General features: G+C 42.5%; 1 protein-coding gene across 5 annotated transcripts in view; it reads right to left on the bottom strand.

The window, feature by feature from the left end:
• The window catches only part of Grip1 (glutamate receptor interacting protein 1), a 639,981-nt gene that overhangs the window by 353,446 nt on the left and 264,420 nt on the right, over positions 1-22,115 (bottom strand). The gene's annotated exons all lie outside the window — the stretch shown is intronic.

Below are 22,115 nucleotides of genomic sequence, written 5' to 3'. Positions count from 1 at the left end.
GTGATTCCTGCCGGGGACAGATATGGTGTGCCAGGCTCCTAACTACTACCCAGTGTGCCAAGAGAACCGTGCAGCTGGGGAAAGAAAGACAAGATGGTGTGGACCACGAAGAGAGGCCACACGGCTGTCTAAATCCACGCTGGATCAAAACAACATTAGGGAAAACAAGCTCCGAGTGTATTCTTGGCCCCAGGGAAACTGGGCGGAGTGAAGAATGAAGAAGACACGAGAGCGCAGTCGCTGCCTAGTGAGGCAGAGAAACTCTGTTTTGAACACAGAAGACAGATGAAGCTGGAATTGCATTATTTGGGCTCTCAAATGCAACACATGATTATCTGATAGTCTTAATTTGGCCAGACTATCACACACTGTCACACTCTAATAAGCCAAACACGATGTCATGGTACCTCAAGGAAAAGTTAGTGAATGACGGAACCATGTTCTGAATGGTTACCACTTTCTTTGTGATAGCTCATTGGCCAAAATTTAACCTCACCTTTTGAGCGATGCAAGTTCACCTGTGGTTGAGAGTCACCTGAAGGGTAACAACTATGAATGCCCCATCTAGCGTGCTCTACTTGGGGACGAATTCTAGGAGACTACTGTTAAAACCTAGTATTAAGATTAGTAAATTTGCGCTATTATAAATAAGGTTGCTATGAACAGAGTGGAGCATATGTTCTTGTTATATATGTTGGAGCATCTTTTGGTTATATGCCCGGGAGCAGTGTAACTGGGTCCTCAGGTAGTACTATGTCCAATTTTCTGAGGAACTGCCAGACTGATTTCCAGAGTGGTTGTGCCAGCTTGCAATCCCCAACCCTCCCCAGTTAACTGGGAAGGGGGGGGGATAACATTTGAAATGTAAATAATAAGATAACCAATTGAATAAAGATTAGTATTAAATTTTAGAGCTATTGAAAGGGCAGAGGGTGAAGAAAGGAGTTAGATTTTTCCTTCTCTTGCTGTTTTTTTTTAAATCTTTTTCTGTTGGAATAAAATGTAACCAGCCACAAATGACATCATGAGACTGCTCAAAGCATGCACTTTCCTGCCTCATCAGCTGATCACATGGCTACCCAAGAGAAGGAAAAGTAATTTACATGGCATAAATCTACACCAATAACAATATCATTGATATCAGCCAAGCTGTATTCTATGGCTCCTGTGTTCCAAACATGACTTAAAGGGTTTACGTGAACTGATATATAAAACCTTTATAACACTCTATGAAGTAGTCTCCAGGACATATATTTTGTAGAAAAAGGAATGAAAGGAAATTAAACTTTTTCTCATGAATGTTACCTTCTCAAAAACTCAGTCAGTGCAGGGCTAGAAAAGAAACTTCATCACATTCATAATTCACTCTCACTGAAAACACCTTCATTTGGTCTTCCTTACTGGTCAGATAGGCCACTGGTTATAATCTGTTCATCTGACTGGTGGTAATATTTCATAGGCTCAAAAATATGCAAAATTAAAAAGATTCCCAGGTCCTTTATGATAATACTCCCATCTTGGGTAGGTTTGCTTCTAGATCAATACTTCGTAACCTGTGGGTCATGACCATCAGAAAACACATATTCCAATGGTGCTAGAAACTGAGACAGCACTCAGTAGTAATTACAGTTATGAAGTAGCAACAAAAATAAATGCATGGCAGGGGTTCCCAAGACCACTGGAAATAGGTGTTTCAATAGTCACAACCCACAGGTTGAGAACCACTGCCTTCGATGAACCCAGTCAGCTTTTTATGATAGAGATGTCTTGGTGCCACTGAATTAAAAATGGTTCCTTCTCAGTCACCCAAGATCTTCTTCACCAATGCTACCCAGAGGAGAATGTCCAGAGCGGCACATGGAGTTGTGATTTGGTATCACAGACTTTCCTATAAAGGGTTGAAGGAAGTCAGTCCTTATCAGATTATTAACTCATCTAATTTTCATTCTTGGTGGCCCAACCTCCCCCTGCTTCACCCTGCCCAGCATCTCCATCTGACTCGTCTACTTCTGAGTTGGCCAAGTGAGGACATGAGGAAGATCGAGAATGTGAACCTTACACTGACAGGGATGTCCTTCCAGTTCCTTGTGCACACAGTGTGAACACTCACTATCCTCGTTCTATCTCAATGAAAGACACAGACACTGGTCTGGAAGAGACAGGAGGAGAAAAAAGGAAGCCGGTAGGGAGTGGAAGGGGATCTAGAGAGGGAAGAAAACAGAAAGCTTAGGTGATCAGTGCACAGAAGACCTGAACTTCAGAATGTAGAGACCACTTAAGACTGTTCACCAAGGGATGGCAATCTTTTATCTAAAGTCAGCAGGAACATTTTGAAGCCTGAACTTTCTGGATTTTGGAATAATTGTATATCATAATGGGTTGTCTTGGAGATGAGACCCAGATGGAAACATGAAGGTCATTTATATTTTTATATTTATAAACATACCTTATAGGTGACTTTTATATAATTTTAGTGTGTCTATGTTTTGGTATATATCTATATGTCTATTGTCTAAACACACACACACACATACACAGTGAGGTATGGAATTTTCTACTTGTGGCACTAAGTTGGTACTCAAAGAGCATCAGAATTTGAAAACATTTAGATAATGGATGCACAAGTTGAATTGCCGTCCATCTTTCTCTATTCCACTCCCATCATACTCTGGAACTGCTCATACTGCATGAACATACCTAGAGAACACACTGCCCCTCCTCTCTGCTGCTGCTGCTGCTATTTAAGTTCTTTTAATGGTAAAACTAATTCTTATTACAGCAAATCAATCTGATGTGCAATCTTCTATCAAAGCCTTCCACCAGCCACCTTTGAAAGAGTCAGGTACACTGGACATTCACCTCTGCTACAGGAGCCCTTGAAATTCAGGGTGGAGGATCTGTGTGTAAAGCTTTTGGTTTTTTCCTTAAGAGTGACACTATGCAGCCCAGTCTGGCCTCCAACTAGAGATTCTCCTGCCTTGGCCTCCCAAGTGCTAAGATTACCGATGTGTGTTCACATGCTTGAACTCAGTACTTTTATTACGTATGTGTCATGACTGGGCCCTTGCATATGGAATCCACAATCCCAGGAAAGGGGCTACTTCAGAATTCTTACTTTGAGGGGGCTGACATTAGAGTACAGGGGTTCTCTAGGTATTGGCAAGCTCCCGACTTACAGATCAGCAGTTTGAGCCTACAAACAGTTAACGTTTCATTAATTTCTGAATCTGTAAAAGGTTGATTTATGACTTTCATTTAATGGTGGCCCAACTTGCCCTTCAAATGTCCATCCAGCTACATTTTACAATACGGACTGTAGATTACTTACTGAAGACTGCATCCACTACTGAGCAGACATTCACTTGTGTGGTGGGTTGAGTAGAGTGGCCCCTGTATGTTCATATACTTGAATGCTTAGGGAATAGCACTGTTTGAAAGGATTAGGTGTGGCCTTGTTGGAGTAGGGATGGCTTGTTAGAGAATATGTGTCACCTGGGGTGTGCTTTGGGGTTCCAAAACTCCAAGCCAGTCTCTGTGTATTTCAATCCCTGCTGCTTTTGGATCCAGATGTAGAACTCTCAGCTACTAGGTCTACCTGCATACTCCAGTGATGCCCACTATGATGATAATGAACCAAACCTCTGAAACGGTAAGCAAGCCCCGATTAAGTGTTTTCTTCTATTGCAGTTCTTGTGGTCATGGTGTCTCCTGACAGCAGTAGACTACCGATGAAGATACTATGGACAATTAAAGGAAGAATCTAGTAGACTTGGGAATCGCTCTCATTTCCTGTATCTCACTGAAAATTCTTACTCATTAAAATAGATTGATGCGATTTTTTTTAATTACCAGAGACTAAAAACTCTTATTTCTTAAACCATCTATACAAAAACTAAAATGCCTTCTGAGTGAACCAGACAGGATTAACTAAAGGAAAGGTAAGTGTAGTGGCTGAGAGTAGATCCACTGACCTAAAGTCTGTAGTGATAAGAAAGAAAGAAAGAAAGAAAGAAAGAAAGAAAGAAAGAAAGAAAGAAAGAAAGAAAGAAAGAAAGACAGACAGACAGACAGGAAGGAAGGAAGGAAGGAAGGAAGGAAGGAAGGAAGGAAGGAAGGAAGGAAGGAAGAAAGAAAGAAAGAAAGAAAGAAAGAAAGAAAGAAAGAAAGAAAGAAAGAAAGGAAGGAAGAAAGGAAGGAAGGAAGAAAATATAGCCCAGGTCCTAAGGCCTGAAAGGCAATTCGACTTAGTTAACAGAGACAATGAGACAATAAGATAACGTCTTTAAAATTACTATTTGAAGGGAAACAACACCCTAAATCTATTTACCTAATAATAAGTAGAAGCCAAAATATATTTTTGTGATTAGAGGGAACAGAACCATGATAGCAGTCATAAGCTCATTACAGAAAGAATGTTGACTTTTAAATCAAATAGCATCGTGAAAAGTGTGTAAATCAAAAGTAACTCGTAACTGTTAAAACTCTTATCTCTTAAGGAACAAAATAAGACCGACCAAGTTCATGCAGCAGCAGCGAGCCCAGGGTCAGCTGTGAGTCAGGTTTTCTGTGAACTAGGGAATGCTTAAACAAAACTCAATCCTGTGCTAATGCATAATCTAGCAAGTGACTACACAGACAGCCTTCACCAAGACTTCCTTCCTTGGGTTTCTCAGCAGCAGAAAGCCAAGTAAGATGGGAAGCGTGGTCTACTCCTTTCTGGATTAATTTCTCTACTCCAGCTATGTCTACTCAGTTAGTGTCACATCTTAGAAATTTAGGGAGTAGCTCTTGAATATAAATGGTTTAATTTGATTGATTGTGAATATCCAAAATATGTGTGTGTGTGTGTGTGTAAGTTTTCCCGTGGTGGGTGGGGATGCATATGCACATATGTGTGCATGTGGAGGCCAGAGCACAGTCTTGGATCTTATCCTTAGGAATCAAGGATCTCACATTGGCTGGAGCTCAACAATGAGGCGAGAAAGAGTGTTGGCCAGGGAGCCCCAGGGATCCTCCAATCTCCATGCCCCCAGGGCTCAGGTCACAGACACTTTTGTCCCCTGGGTACCAACCAAGTCATTTCCTCAGCCCTTTAAATACTTTTTGTCCACCAAAATTAACTTCAAATTTCACATTATTTTTACAAAATAAAAGCACTTCACATAGACAACATATATCTAGACACTCATCAAGTTACAAGATGCTAATCTCTTTTGAGAGAGAAGGAGAAAGGGGTGGGGGGTGAGGTTTAGAAGTGTCTAAAAGTCAGTGCCTAAAGAAAAAAAAAAAGAGTATGCTTTCATTATTTATAGTCTATGCTGAGATGTTTAAAGTTATGTCAACAGGAAGGTCTGGGGAAAGATTAAAGACACTGAGGTGTTCTGATACATCTAATTAGACAGCAGAAGCTGAAGACTGCCTTACGGCACCATTTCTGCCTTCCCAGTAAGCAGCCAACACCATGTGTAAAAACAGCTTTAATCATTATAACTGACCTTTGGCAGGATTAATAGGCTACCAGGAGAGATTTCTCACTGTAGGCTGAAAAACGGCAACTAACTCCAGAGAAAATTACATAACCACTGGAGCGATAGACAAGCAAATAAGTTAGGCACGAGACAATTGAGATGGAGTGGCCCTGCCTGTCAGCCTGCCTCTCCTTAGCGTTGTCCACTAGACACATAATATACACCTTGGGGTGTCAGGGTGAGGTAATGCTTTATGACATATAATAGACCCTATTTTCGCCTTTTTAAACAATGTTGAGGTGCCGCAGCAGCCTGCATCACAGGAAGAGAGGAGGGCTAAGAATCAAACACATCTTGTCATCCCTGTACCCTGCAGGCCTATAAAAGGGAGGATCAATTCGCTTCAGCAGTGAGTAATAACCTCTATGTCCTTGAAGAAGCACTTTGAGAAATGCCAGAGTCACAGAACTATACAGCCAATGACACTGATTAAACGTTCTATTTGCTATATATTTTATGGAAGGTAGAGGCGGGGCAGCGGGTTGATATTGCTGTGGCTAGGGGAACCACAGAGAGGGACCAGGTGACGGCGTCTTCCCTAGGGAAATACCATTTGCAAACGTTGCACTTTCTGGTGAACTTCATTGAAGTCCATATTTTATGTAATCCTAGTTGAGCAGGCGACCTGCTCCCCTCCCCACCAACCCCCCTCCCCCCATGATTACCTTTCCCCAAACCTTATTGTCATCTGTTAGGGTGTTTACCTACTAATGCGTCTCACACACAGCCAGCCCCATGTACCTGGAGATGCTACAGATCTTCTAGGCTGAGACTTACCTACCTTGCCAACAGCTTCCATGGCAACACAGACTAGAGGTGCCCACACAGAGGATGGTACATCTAAGGGAACTGAGGAAGCTCATGATGGAAGAATTGATGTGACTCGGTTGGACTGGCCAACAGGTCTAGAGAGGGAAGCAATAAGAGTGTGTTCTCATTTAATCTCCACTGCCATTCCCAGTGGCTTGAAGGGAGTGCTCAAATTAGCATATGGGAGAACACCATGAGAAACAAGGCTATAGGCTGGCATGTTTATATTATATATAATGTTTTGTCCTTGCTTGGTGATACAAGGCCATTTCCCTGTTAGCCTAGGGAAGAGTGCTTGCATCAAAGTCTGTGCATGGCGCAATATCAAAACACTCAGATAACATTATTGTTGTTGTTGTTGTTGTTACAAGACCTTGAGGAGTGATGAAGGAAGACATTAGGTGTTGATCTCTGGTTTGCACACACATGCACACTTCATTCATACACATCTGCACACAAGCACATATACCACATTCAATTTAAAAAAAAAAATCGGTAACTTAACCTATAGGGAAAATAGCTCCCAAACTTTGCTACACATTGAGATACCTGAAAACTTTTTTTAAAATTACTAGACTGAGCCCACATCCCAGCCTACTAGTTCAGAATCTCTTCAGTAGGTGACCTAGATTTCCTACCTCTCCATGTAATCTCAATATACTGTCACTTTTGAAAAGCCAGTGAAATTGTACAACTGCATGGCAAGGCATGAGAATCCCCTGGAGCACTCTGCTCAGCCACAGCCCCAATTTCTGACTCAATAGGATGCCATTCCAAGAAGCCCCTGGGTGATGCTGAGATGGGATAGGAACTAATCGGGACCACACAAGCTCATGACCTGCATCAGATGTGTTTTGCAGAAGGAATGACTCTCAACTGGAAAGGCTCTTTGCCCCCCCCCCCGCCCCCGCCACCTTCCCCTATGGTTTTGTTAGTTCTCTACTAGCCTAGATGATTCAGGAATAAAGAGACCATTATTCCCTACCTGGGAAGTGGGGACTCAATTCCCTGCACAGAGGACTCTTGAGTGTATTGTTCTGTGGGCCAGAGGTCAAGGTCACAGGTGGCATTTTCAGATGACACAGTGGATAAGTCAGTTGCAGAAAGTCTCCTGGGTACTGATCACACTGTCTTGATTATCTGCAGTAACTGTACAAAGCAGCACCCTTTCTAGAAAGCTCACTTGTAGCACACAGTGCGTGGCTTTTATAAAATATTATTGGGTACCTTTGGGGCTGTTCCATCTCCCATTTCTGGGCCTATAAAGAGAAGTAAAAAGTGAGTGCTTCCCCCCACCCCCGCTTTTTTTTTTTTTTTGCTTGCACTCACGTTTAACAAATGCAAAGCTAGTGGTAAAATATTTAATTTGCTTATAATTTTTAAATGACTTTGGTAATTGCCTTGAAGGATGGGTTGGAGCTATTCAAATATAAAATTACATCCCAATTACACCACTCACCAGCTGGTAGCTTCAGGAGGAATGATGTAGTCACCTGTACCTCTGACTCCTCACTTGCAAAGTGTGGCTGATGAAAACTCCCACCGCATGGGAATAAACTCAGGCAGACAAACACCCAGCTCAGTGCCTCGGACAGACCATGTCTTCCGTAGATGTCAGCTTTCCCTCCCTACTACTTACTGGACATTCAGTGAGCACTAAAGACTGTAATAAATGAACAGACAAATAGCCAAACAAACATTAGGAAAGGGGATATTCATGCTTCAAAGTGTGGAGTTGTTCAGTGTCAAACACTTAAGAGGGTGGGACTAGAGAGTATGATTCAGTTTGAGCGTGAGCTGGAAATACTGGGTACCCAGTGCTTTTACTTTGCTAAATTGTCCCGGGTTTTTCTTCCTCTGTCTTCCTTCCTCCCTTCCTCTTTCTTCTTCTTTTTTCATTTATTTTTCTTTAATTTTTACTTTAAAGATATGTGCCATCATTCTCAGCTTACAGATTTATTTTATTTTAAAAATAAATTGTTTGTGTGCATGCATGTGCATGTGTGCGTGAGAGTGCGTGTGTGCGCACGTGTGTGTGTGTGTGTGTGTGTGTGTGTGTGTGTGCCTGTGTGTGCGTTTCTCTTGCATGTACAACCTTCCACACTGTGCATGCTGTGCTGGTGAAGGCCAGAAGAGAACTACAGACCGCCTGGAAGTAAAGATGGAGAGAATTGTGAGCTGGGAATCAGTCTCAGGTCCTCTGCAAGAGCATTCAGAGCTCTTAACTGCTGAGTCATCTCTCCTGCTCTTAACTGCTGAGTCATCTCTCCTGCTCTTAACTGCTGAGTCATCTCTCCAGCCCATTTCCCCCCTCATGTTCACAAATAAAGCAAGATATGCTCATCACATCAGAACTCAAGGATGAGCTTCAAAGTGCAGTATCTGCCTCGATATTGTGTTCATTTGTTTTAAGTCAAATCTAAGGAAAAATCTTAGCAATTGGCCTAAATACCAGTGCTTAATTTTCAGAAACACACCAAAGACAGATCTGTAGCTCACATCACCATTTGGAGTCCTAATGACCCAGGTTAAATATGAATAATACTTATATAAAGGAAATCCACTTTTAATGATGCTCCTTTTCTTCCCATTATTACATTTTGCCTACCTAATCCTCAAATTTAGTATAATAATAAAATGCACCATTAAGCTCCAGCTGTATTTAGATGTATATCCTGAGTCTTAAGCATCCAAGACCTTGCATATACACATAGAGATAGCACCTGATAGGTACAAAAACTAATAGTGAGGCCTTGCATATATCATAAAATAAAACCCATAACTTGTTTATTGCTATATATCTACAGAATATGTATGAAGGTTAAGCTAAATTTGGGGTTCGTGTTGCTCTAAAGAGATTTCAAGGTACTATATTTTGGGCCAATCCCAGTGAAAAGGGTTATCAAAGAAGCAATAGATTTCTTGGCTCATTCAGATATGCCAAGTTATATAGCTGGCCTAGAGTTTTAAAAGATTTTAAATAGTTAAATAGTTTAAAGGGTTAATACAGAGGTGAAGTCCATAGATACCTATTTATTACACATGCTATAATTTACGAGAGAACCTTCAACTAAGTAAGACTTGCATATATAAAACACTCGTAAAAATTGTTAAGAAGTACAAACAGCAGTAGTGACAACCAACCAGCCGAGACTCATTGAGAACTTGTCTTTTGGGGACAGTGCAGGCGTTCTACTTGGCTGTCACACGCCTCCTCCAGCAGCCCCATGAGATGTGGGCCCCGCCCACTTCACAGCTTAGAGACATGAAGCGCAGTGAGATTCGTGAACAACAGAACCAAACTTGGAGCCCGGCATTCTAACCTTGTCTGGCCTCCCAAAAAGCAAAGCCAAGCTGGGAACTCCGTGGTGGATTTAGATCTTAAATCAACATTTATGAAAAATCCACACACAATTAAGAAAGGATACTAAAATATAACCCTAATTCAAAGTAGCCAGGAGGGCTAAAACCCTGACTAGGTCAGAGCCTTTAGAAAATCACCGAAAGTATCAAGGGTATTAGGTGGAAGGAGTCTAAGACACAGAGTGTCAGTCTCGCGGGCATCAAGTTTCATCCTCAGCTTGGCTGATGGAAGCCTGTAATGGAAGGATCAGAAACCACCAACCGCCAATATGTGCCAAGGAGAAAGCCTTCTGCTTCATGATAGCTTGGTCTAAACGGACAGAGGCATCATGTCAGAGTGATGCCTGGCACTGAGCTTCCTAGTGTTTATTATCCTCTGGTTATTACAGAGCACTGGGGACCAGAGACAGAAAAACACTCCTTCCTGAAGGCCCCCTGGGAAAGCACAGAGCAGCCCGACTGTCAGGCCCTTGTGACAAAGCAGAGGACACGTGGGAGGGAAAGAGCCATTTCCACTGCTGTCTCTTGAAGCCACTGGGGACACATGTCAGGTCTGTGCATTAGTTGGTTGTCATAGCTCAGCCCACTAGAGTGGATATGTCATGGTGGGGTTGGGGGCAGGGGGAGGGGGCGAGAGACAGAGACAGGAGACCCTTCTAGAACATGACTCTGGGAAGCAAGGTTTCCTGGAACAGGGAGGCAAAGGGTTTCTGAAGGAAGTCAGGATGCTGTGTATTAAGAAGAATTAAGAGATGGACAAGAGGAGGAGAAGAAGCACCCAGAGATGACACCTGATTTACCTCAGGTCAAGGGGATGGTTCATTTATACTAGGTCCTTTATATGAGGTCTAGAAAGAGATCGCTGTTTTTCTTTTGGGGCTCTCTAGTGCTCTAATGTGATATATGTATTTATCAGAAGCAAACAAACAAACAAAAGCAAAAAACTGAACACCCTTTTTGTGTTCATTTTTGAGTCCCCCTGTAAGAGGAGAAAGATATGCATGAAGCCCCGTAGCACTTTGGTCTAAACAGTCCCGGGTATCCAGTCCCAAATGACTCATCTCAGAAGACACAAGCCATAGAAATAGGATCTAAGAATTACTTCAGTTAATCTCTGCACAGCATGGAAAATTGAATGGTGTCTGCAGATGGGAGTCGATGAATGTTTACAAAAGCTTAAGGAGTAGGGAACCGTAAAATTGAGAACAAACTCAGCAGAATGTTGTCATGCGATCCACAAAGGTCAGAAGAGCACAAATAAGGGGTGGTGGCACTGAAGTCACCAACTTCCACCTCGGGAGACCAGGAAGTAGCCCCGCTGCTTCTATCGGGGACACATCCATGGATGCAGTCCATCCCCAATGCTGGAGGGAGGCTCCACGGGTTCACAAATGTTTCCTTGTGAACTCGCTGCGAGCACTGAGTCTCTTCAGGCTGCCACCTCATCTTCTGTGCACAGTTTGTATAAGGATACAGCAACCAACCAGCTCAGCTTCAAAGTGACAGGATGGGCTCGGGAGGAAAGGTTTGAATCGTCCGGAAACAAAGGCACGAGAAACACTCCACTGGCACGAACGGTGAGCAAAACCCAAAAGAATGACATGGAAGGTGGATGTTCTGTCATTGAGGCAAACACATATTAATCCCACAAGAGTGTGGGTTAGTGTGGCCCAAACCCTGGACTTCATGAAGTCGGAAAATCCTTGGAGATTTCACCTTCCTACAAACTAAATCCAGAACAACAACATGATGAAGCTGACCACAGGAATATGACCTGCAGATGCAGCTGTGGGATCATCCTGCCAGGAGAACCAGAATCGCATGTGCATCTCTGGAGCCTCTGTCCATTAACTGTGCTTTGCGATGCTCAGGGAGGCACGGGGCTCTAAGGGCTTCCTGGAATCCTCATGGCAAGAAGCAATGTTTTCAGCAGGAGAAGGGAAAATTGGTCAAAGTTCCAAACAGTTAATTTACAGATCACTTTAAAACAGGGGCCATTAACACAGTGGGGGCAAGACATGATAATCTCCAGATTTGGGCCTGCCTGTGTCTCTTTGAGTCACCCCGCCTGCAGCCTGGGTTTCTTATTTCGCAGGATTGGCCTGCTCTCTCAAGGATGATTTGGAAAGATGGAGAGAAATTAGCATATTGATTTCCCAGCTCTCTGAAGGCCCAAAGCAGCAAACACTCGGTCATGTTTCAGATGATGGAATGTGAAATTAAATTAAGTGATGCATCTGTGCTCAGCACCAAGTTGCCAGCCTAGTGAGTGGTTTTAAGGAGCAGAGAGATGGGAAGAGAACAGGGAAGGGAGAAGCAAGATGAATGCACGGGCTAGCCAGGCAAACCAGAGAGGGTGACTGAAGAAAACCGGGGTCCACTAAGCAAATCTGTGTTTCAAAGTCTACTCAAGGGCAGTCAGCAGCTGGCACCTCTAGGCACACAGACAGGAGTTCTTCTACACGCAATACTTGGGAACTACTTCACATACGTAAAGTATTTTAACTTGGGAGAATTGATAGCTAGATTTATATCCTTTTAAATCATCACTTCTATCAAATACCAGTTCCTAGGCTTAATGTATTTCTAAATTCTCATGATAATCTTTCTGATGGGTCCTAGGATGTAGTTTGTTTTTGAGACAACAGATCACTAAATAAAACCATGACATCCATTCGTACAGTGTATCTTTCTTTATCCAGCCATCACCGATCAAGTCTGCAACTGTAGATTATCCTCTCCCTCCAGGACGATAGGATGAGAATTTAAAATGTATATTTGTCTGATAGCTATTTATAAACTTGAAAGAATTGAACATGTCTGGAACAAAATGAAAAATACAACAGTTACTCCATGTTTTTTTTTTTCCCCAGTTCTGTTCTGTACAAAAACAAAACAAAACAAAACAAAAACCTGATAATTGAGCATTGATAGATGTTACCAGGAAAAAAATATATATGTAATTTACTTTTATTTTATGTGGATTAGTATTTTGCCTGAATGTATGCCTATGTGAGAGTGTCAGATCTTGGGAGTTACAGGCAGTTGTGAGCTGCCAAGTGGATGCTGGGATTTGAACTCAGGTCCTCTGTAATATGTGGAGAGAGAGAGTGTGTGTGTGTGTGTGTGTTATGTTTCTGTGGCCAAACCAATTTGAGAAACCCTAGAATCAGGATTTTCCTTTGCTTTGGAGCCTTCCAAAGTCCTCCATATGCTTATGCATGCAGAAGAGAGAGAGAGAGAGAGAGATACAGGATAGTGTTTCTAAAATGGGCTGTTTGTCATCCTCTCTGGGGACCCCAGTGTGCTGGAAAATGCTACACAGCCTTCTGACCCGGTGCACACTCGTCTGCCCAAATCCATTCCCAAATCACATTTCCAATGGTCTCAAATCTAAGTGACGGAGTCATGTTGGCCTAATGACCCCAGAAGCCAGATGCCCCAGGCTGCAGACTACAAACTGCAGTTCTGTTGCAAGATTAGAAAGATAGCAACAGCAGACAGGAGGAGATTAACATACATGAGTCAAGTTTCACTGTGTGCACTGTCGCCTGCACAGGATGCCAATCCAGGACTATGAGATTTCCATATAGTTGAAGAAATGATTCCTTTGGTGATTAGAAATGAGTTGAACAAGGAACTCTTTCCATCCTGTATGTCTGAGATGGAATGTCTGATTGCTCTGGGGTAGCAGTCAAGATGTGTAATCCCATAAGTCAGAGTTTCCAGCACGGTTATTGCTGTTGCTTTAATTATTAAACTAATAATACAAGTACAAGATTACACAGATAATTCAGGCAAAATTGAATCATTTACTTGTTAGCTGGCAAGAGGTATAATAATTTCTTGTTGTGTGTTAAAGGGAGTCCTAGTTACCATGGAAGGCTGTGTAAATAAGTGCTCAGACAGGCTCTTGAGAACCTTGCAATATTGTGAGACACTCCAGGGCAAGCTACAACAGGTGTAAAGTCATTCAAAGGAAGGCTACGTTGTGTCCACATTGTTATCTGATTTGAGAGCGGAGAGAGAGATTGCTCAAACCATGGTGCAAATTGAGAAGCCTTCCACTTATGGGAACAAAACTAATAGTGTTCACAGACTGTTACAGAGAACAGGGAAAACATCACACATACACATAGGATGAAACCTGAATTTCTACCACTTCTCTAGGGGATAATTTGGCAAAATCTAGGAAAATGTAAGCACTCCCAGGTTGGTGAGCTGTTTCAGTGGGTAAAGACTCTGACACAAGTACAGGGACCTGAGTTCAGACGCCCCAAAAGATATATGAAGCTGGGGTCAGTAGCATGTATCTGTAACCCCAGCATACCTACAGTGAGATTAGAGATTTAATTCACTGTTAATTCAAAGAAAAATCCCTGAGAGTTTGTCCTGGCACGTACATCAGGGAACAACAGTGACTTTGCCTCCAGTTGTGACAGAGGGTGAAGACTGATAGCTGGTATTGTCCACTGACCTTCATACATGCTCCGTTACGCGCGCACACTTGCATTCACACACGCAAACACACAAGCACACACACAAGTTAAAAGTAAGTAGGCACTCCTCCCTGCATTGTTCCATAACTAAGAGTGTGTTTGACACATAAATGAACACACACGTGCAAAACACATGTAGATCCAAAAGTACATCATGTCACACTGTCTATAATAAAAGCAGTCTGGAAAGAACTACTTTGAAACTGCACACCAAATTTTGAAGAATCACACCAAAAACAAGTGAAGTGTTCATAATTTTATAGTGGTTGCGTGTCAAAATTGTAATATTGTGATATGCCTTTTTTTTTTTAAAGCAATTACTTAATGTGTGTTGTGTGTGGTTGAATGCAGGTATATATACCGTGTGTTTGCAGCATCCTGCAGAGGTTAGAAGAGGCATCAAGCCTCCTGGAACTGCAGTTAAGAGATGACTGGGGGTTGTAATGTGAGGTCAGGAAACTGAATTTGTGTTCCCTACAAGAGCAGAGTATGCTCTTAATCACTGAGCCATCATGCCACCCTCTGAAATGAACCATTAAATGAAACATACTATTAAAATTATATTCACCTGTTACTTTTAGTCTTTTAAAAATATAGCCACAGTAAGATATAAAACCATACAAGTGGCTTCAACTCACTGTTAATATTTCTGTCATACAGTGCTGCTAACCCTTCAAGAAGAGTGTTATTGGCACACACTTCTACACAATGCAAAACACACACACACACACACACACGGTTTTGAGATTAGGTAGAAATCTAACATATTTTGTTTTTATTTAACACTGGGAGGCTTGCTTTCTTTTGCCAGCCAGATGAAGTTATGGTCACCTGTCTGCACTGTGGCAGTGCGGTGGTAATCAAATACGGTCAATGCATGGGACCACATGCTCACAAAGCGCAACAGATGTTCTCCCACACCGTTCTGGGTTGCCTTTCAAGAACACCATCCCTAAGGTTAGGATGAAGCTGCAGCTGCTGCCCAGCAGTGGGTGGGGCAGTATTGCTTGAGCATGTGCGTATCGTGTTACCTGTAGGGAAGAAAGTAAAGGCATCCAACAGAGATGCACATGTTGGAAGAAAAGCACAAGCTAGAGATAAGTTAATGACTAAAGGGTAGATTTTCAGGTCGGAGTTGGGGGCAACCCAACCCACGGCACCATACTCTATATGTAAATAGATGTTTTAAAAGATTTATTTTTATTTTATGTGTCTGCCATGTCTCTATACCAAATGAATACCTAGTACCTTAGGAGGCCAGAAGAAGACACTGGGTCTGCTGGAACTGGAGTTACAGAGGGTTGTGATCTGCTATTTGGGTGCCGTGCTGGGAAATAAACCTGGGTCCTCTTGAAAGAGAAGCAAGTCCCACCTCCCTAGACCCATAGACAGTTCATTATGAAGTATGCGTAAAGTTGCTCAGTGGTGAAGAGTTTCATGGGCACAGGAAGGAAACTGTTTAACTCATAGGGAGTAGAGAAGCTTGTCCCAGTACTGTCTAGACTGGACAGGCTGAAGACGGGAAGCGGATGTAAAGGCTTCTGACCAGAGAGATGGTAAGGAAGAACTCCAGCCTAGGGGACATGAAGGAGAGCAAAGGTCAGCTGTCTGCACAGCTTAGGAAGCATTCTTACCAACGGGTGACTTCTCAGAGGGGAGGGAGGGAGAGCAGAAGACCTGCTCCATCAAGATGCTGTGCTCTCCATGAACAATGCCTTTGTTGACATTTCATTTCAAGGTAACAGACTGAAGGGAGATCTGAGCCACTGAGAACAGTCTGTCTTTCCTCTCCCTGGTCAACAAGGGAGTTTTCAAATGAATTCAGACTCTGCTATGTGCCAGACCACCCAGGCATCAGGAGGATACTGAGAACCTAGTGGAAATAAAAATCTTGTGTAATGTAGGGTAGCATTTATTTTAGTGGCTAGATTTATTTCAATGGCTTTAGAAATGATTTTAGTGCGATATTCAAGGAAACATTAAGAGGTCACTTAAATTTTTCAGCTACACTTTAGTGCATTTTATGGAAGAATCTCTATGCTGTTGCATTTGGGACTTCGTGGCTATAAAAAGCACCTCCCCAAACATATTTCTCATATGTGGCACAGATTTACTACTGCAAAGAGCCCAGCGGAAGAATGGCTTTTAGTAAGCGAAGGTCTGCAAGAGGAAGTAGCTTAGACCATCGTGATAGTCAGAGTTAAGGGAGCTGTACTGGTCTTTCAATTCCCATTCATTCACCCCTTCACTCAATCTACAAACATTTATTCAGCATCTCCTGAGAGCAAAGCCTTAAGGTTCCTTAAGTTACTCTGTTTGTCTTGGGGTGGGGATCCTAACAAATAAATAAATAATACCCTGTAATGTAAGCATTGTGGTGAAAATAGAATTGTGTAATAGCGAGTGTTGTCTGAAAATACATATTCTAGACAGAGGAGTCCTATATTTGAGGACATGATCTTTAAGATATCTGCTTAAGAAGAAGTGGTAGGCCTGACCTATCCAGAGGCTGTTGAGTAAGCTAGCCAAGAGACAGGGAGGTTGGTGTGAGAGGAAGTCACTGTGGCTCAATAGGTAGAGAAGCAGGCAGAAGGAGCTGTGGAATCCTGAAGTACTGAATGCTGGAGGCATAGACAAGGGCTCTGAGTTATACTCTGGCTTCAATAGCAGGGTTTCACATTGGTGAAGATCACACTGGTGAAGAGGAGATGCCGGGTGATGTAATGGCAACCTGCCTTTGCATCGTCTAGGATCCCTACTTAGAGAAGACAGGGGAAAGTGGCTAAATTCTATAGACTATATTTTACCAGTCTAAAGGACAACGTGTCTTAGAAATTTCACACTACAAGCAGGTAAGCTGAAAACACACACATAGACACACACACACACACACACTAATTAGAATAAAGAAAAGAGAAGTGGAGGGGTATCCAATGGGTCAGAGAGAAGTAAAAGCTCACAGGAGCCAGCAGCACGTCACAGGACAACGCTTTAGGGATATTGGATGAAGATGGCTAAGCCTACATAGCCCTCAGTCCTAGGACCTACAACCTGTCAATGCTATTCCCCATGGCCTCATGAATCTTGACCAGTGAGGGGTTCCTTCCAAGACAGAATATTACACTAAGGAGAAACTTCTGGGTGTGAAATCAAGTTGAGCATGAAAGGAAGAAGTGGGATAAAGGACAAACAGATGCAGATAACTGAAGATGTTCATCTTGCAAGGCCCTGTCCCACATCATCCCCCAACCTGGGTGCTCTTCATGCCTGCCACTGAGTGGTAAGCCTTCAGCGCTCTCACCCCAGAATCTTCCAAGATTTTGTGATTTGATGATCAGAATGTGACCCCAAGACACCCAAGTGACTCTTTGGGTGCCCAGATCAGATCCAAGCGTCATGTGCTTCTGTGTGGCCTTCGTCACTTCTCACATGTGGAGAACAGCTAATGTTGTTTTGAAGAAACCCAAACCATCACAGGAGGAAGAAGGTCCATGCGGAGCTGTTACGAGCTGCTTGATTGATGTCTAAGATAGCAAGCACAGGTCCTAGACCTCAGGGAGAGCTGACCTCTGCTGAGATTCAGCTAAACCTCTGGCTTACAGAATCCAAGGCCATGATAAAACAGCAATTTTTCACCACTGGTACCTATAAGAATTTATTACCCAGCAATAAAAATAAAGATATTGTGGTATTGATTAAATGTTTTCTCTCTAAAAAAAATAATAAAGTATTATGCATTTTAAAAATCATCTTTTATTTTGGTGAATTACAAAACAAAATCAATGCCGGTGGGGAGGTTCCCCTTTCAAGAAAGCAGCTTAACTACTTGTGTGGCATAATCAAATTTTCCTTAGTCTGGATGGCATCTCTGGCTAGCAAACCCTTTAAATGCCATGCGCGGGGGTAGCTGGGCTCCCCAACCAGCGTCACACACACAGGAAGCTGTCGGATCTGTCATTCTCTCCGCCTTTTCTCTCTACCTAAAAGCATAACTGCAAACGGTTGGAGTTGGATAAAGAAGACATAGTTTGTCATTTAAACTTGCACAAGTTTTTAAAACAACTTAATTGAGTGGTAGTTTCCATACCATAAGATTTATCTGGGTGGAATATATTTTTCTACCAAAATCATAAGGACACACAGACATCAGCATCCTCTAAGTTTGGAACATTTTAATCCCCCCTCTCTCCTAGGACAAATTGAAAATTAGAGAGCATTAGAAACAGCCACATAGGATGGTTGATGCAAATGTGGGTGACTCTGAGTTCCTCAGGGTGAGCCATCACTTGAGGTAGAGGGTACACGGACTCAGGGGATACCTGTAGAACATAATTCAACATACACTCCCTTCTTCAAGAACTGATTTTAACACAGGTCATCAGAAAGAGCACTCTCATTTAAGCCTTCTTGGTTTAAAGGAATAATGTATAAAATGGCCTGGCTTGTTTAAAAAAAATGGGGGACTTTGGCTTCTCCATTAGAATTAAACATAGGCACCCACTGTGAAGAGCTATCTATGCCCTTCTGGGGTTCATATCCAACAGAAACATCTAGTTACTAGATTGTTTTATTTATATAGATTTCAAAAACATGCAAAAGCAATCTCATGTCACATCAGAGACTGGGGTGCTGGTTTACCTCCAGTGGGAGCGAAGTACTGAAGTGAGAGTGATGGGAATTGGGAAGTATGCCTTAGGCCCTGACACGCCCTGTGAATGCCGAGTGTACCGGTAGGTTTGTGTCTAGTAGACTGACAGGGTGGTCCATTTAGAAGCTTTCCTGTATGACCATTGGATAAGCTTGCACTTGATAAGGGGATACTGATATTGAGATTCTGAACTGAGGCAGGGTTTGCAAACCCATGAGCAGGGAGCTATCTTAACAGAAGCAATTAAGAACAGTTAGCATTCACAAGGTAGGAAGTGGGTGTTAACCTCCTCCTTAACATCTTTCCCTTGAACAAGCTGCAGGGAAATCTCAAGGGAGAGGGAGGTGGAGAAGAGGCAAGATCTTCCCCACACATACAGAGGAATGTTTAAGTAATGGCTGAAATAATTAACCGCCAGTGACAATTGAGAAAGACTTTTGGTATAGTGGGTGTTGTTAAACGCCTCTGCCAATCCAGAGTCCACTTTAGAGACCACTCAGAATCACCTGGCAAATTTCTTTCGTTCGAGTCAAGATTAAGGTATGGAAAGATTATATTACTAGCCACGAAGTAGATAGCTCATTGGTATTTGAGCCAGTATTGGTATTTGAGGCATCTTGGCTCAGAGGCTATCTCTCCTGTTCACTGCGGCAGATGTTCTTCCTGCTTACCAAGAAGCACTCTCCATGATGAGGGCATTACTATCGACCTCACCTGATGTCCACCAGGGACCACAGCTCTCAGAGTCATGCACATTTTATAGAGGTGGAAACTGGAGATGCTGAGGAAAGTTAACCGACTTTGACAAGGTTAAAAATCAATTAAGTAGAGGTTCTTGCATTCCAATTAATGCCTATTCTGGAGTCTAAGACTTTAACCAAGGGGCAATACCTCTCCTTGGACTCCGTAGTCTGTTTCAAAGCTAAAGAGCTGGTGAACACATAAATGCCATTTCTTGAGAGACCTGGGAGGTGAGAGACTCTCAGGATGCAAAGGACAGGGACCTTAGATGAAATCCCCAACAGTAGGGAGAGGGAATTTAGGGAGCCCACCTCCAGCAGGAAGACAGGGTATCAAATGAGGGAGGTGGTTGCCATGCCATAGTCAAAACTCTCACCCATAATTGTTCCTGTCTGAGATAATTACAGGGATGGAAACGGAGAAGAGCCTGAGGAAAAGAAGGTCTAGTGACAGGCCCAAAGTGGGATCCAGCTCAGGGGGAAGCCCCAAGGCCTGACACTATTACTGAGGCTATGGAGAGCTCACAAAACGGGACCTATCATAACCATACTCTAGAAGACCCAACAAGCAACCGAAAGAGTCAGCTGCAGATTTGCACCTAACCAATGGACAGGAGCAGCTGACTCCTGTGGTTGAATTAGGGAAGGCTGAAAGAAGCTGAGGAGAAGGGCAGTCCTTTAGGAGGACCAGCAGCCTCAATTAATCTGGACCCCCGAGATCTCTCAGACACTGGACCTCCAAACAGAGAGCATACACTGGCTGATATGAGGCCCCAAACACACATACAGTAGAGGACTTCCAGGCCTGTGTTCATTCAGAGATGATGCACCTAACCCTCAAGAGACTGGAGGCCCCAGGGAGTTCAGAGGTCAGGTGGAGTGGAGGGTGGGGGCATCCACATGGAGATGGGGTGGGGAGGAGGTGTGGGATGTGGAACAATCGGAGGATGGATGGTGGGGTGCAGGGGGTGGATAAAATATGGAGTGTAAAATAATTAGTTAATTAATTAAAAATAGATAAACAAAAACCAAAAAAAAAACCCATGAAAAAAATAAGTCATGCATTTCTTGGTTCTAATCTGGTTGGTTTCACTTGTTTATATAAGAGGAAGAGTCATAAGTTAGGCCAAGGTTATCCTCAGCAGGAGGCAGGCTCCTCCTCTATGTAGCAGTCAGTCAGGGATTGTCTAGACATAGAAGTTCAGGAGGGATGCAGCATCCAGAGAGATGTCCTTGCCGCTGGTTCCTCCTTTAGTGATGAACTTCTATTTCCTTGGCAACATACAATAACAGGGTTAAGGATTCATGGCCAACACATCAATTTCACAATTTTCTTCCTAAGTGTCCATGAATATTTAAGAGCAGGCCTTGCAAATGGAGTCTAAATAACCCACTTGTGCCCTGAAGTACTGAAAAAAAAAAAAACCAACCAAACAATATTTTTCTCTTCAATAGAAGCATAAGAAAAACCACCTGTAGCTCTTCCACTCTTTCCTCCTCCCCTTCCATGATCCATGAGCCTTGAGGGGAGGATTTTGATAAAGGCATCCCAAAAGAGGCAAGGAACCTCAAGTAGATGAACAATAAAATACTCATCTTTTGACTCTTGGGAAGCTTTCCTAGGGTGACACCTCATCTATTTTTAAGACTTTCAAATTCAACTGAAATTCCCCATATCATTCTACTTGGACCCAAACATATGTTGTTGAAGTTGTATAAATAGGATTCTATAAGAGAAAAATTGGGGGTTGAAATTCCATTCCACTAGACCAACCTTTTATTTATTTATTTATTTATTTATTTATTTATTCATTCATTTATTTATTTTATTTAACAAACATATATACACTGGCCCTCACAGTGTTTCAAGCACAAGTGAATCTAGATAACAATCGTTTGTTGCACGTGGCTTGAAACCCACTCAGTGGAAGCCGGTGCATCAGAATGAGCACATCTTTCTCATCAGCTGTGAGGATCAAGATGCTGTATTTAACTTTCCAATACCTTGGCATTCCCAGCTACAAAAATACCAATGAGAACGGCTGGTTGATTAATTTTTAAGACTACTAGTAGTGCTACCAAAGGAAAATATATATTAAAGCATGGTCACATTTTAAAATCGAAACTATGGTCACTGTAGTGCTAATTACCAAACCTATACTATTCAGGCTTTATAGAATCTGGTACAAAGGAGGCCATAATTCATTTGTGCTTTACTAGCTTATAGGGGAAGACTTTGAATATCTATTTAAACAAGCCCTGAAATTTGAAATCAGGAACCTAAGGTAACTGTTTCCACTGTGCCTTTTAAAACCTGCAACACAGAATGGGTTCTCTGAATATAAATGAGCCTCTTACACATCTGTCTGAACTTATCCTTTGTGAGACCGTCTTGGCTGTTATTTATAGAGAAGGTGAGTTAAGATCACATGGAAATGACAATTCTAAGCATCTTGGTCAATTAATAATGTTTGAAAACAGCACAAGCCAGGCTCCAGGAAAAGTGGCTTTTCTTTGACTATTATGT

Source organism: Mus caroli, unplaced genomic scaffold (genome assembly GCF_978045245.1).
Source record: "Mus caroli unplaced genomic scaffold, Mus_caroli_1 scaffold_9, whole genome shotgun sequence".
NCBI lineage: Eukaryota > Metazoa > Chordata > Mammalia > Rodentia > Muridae > Mus > Mus caroli.
This window is presented reverse-complemented; position numbering and strand designations above follow the sequence as displayed.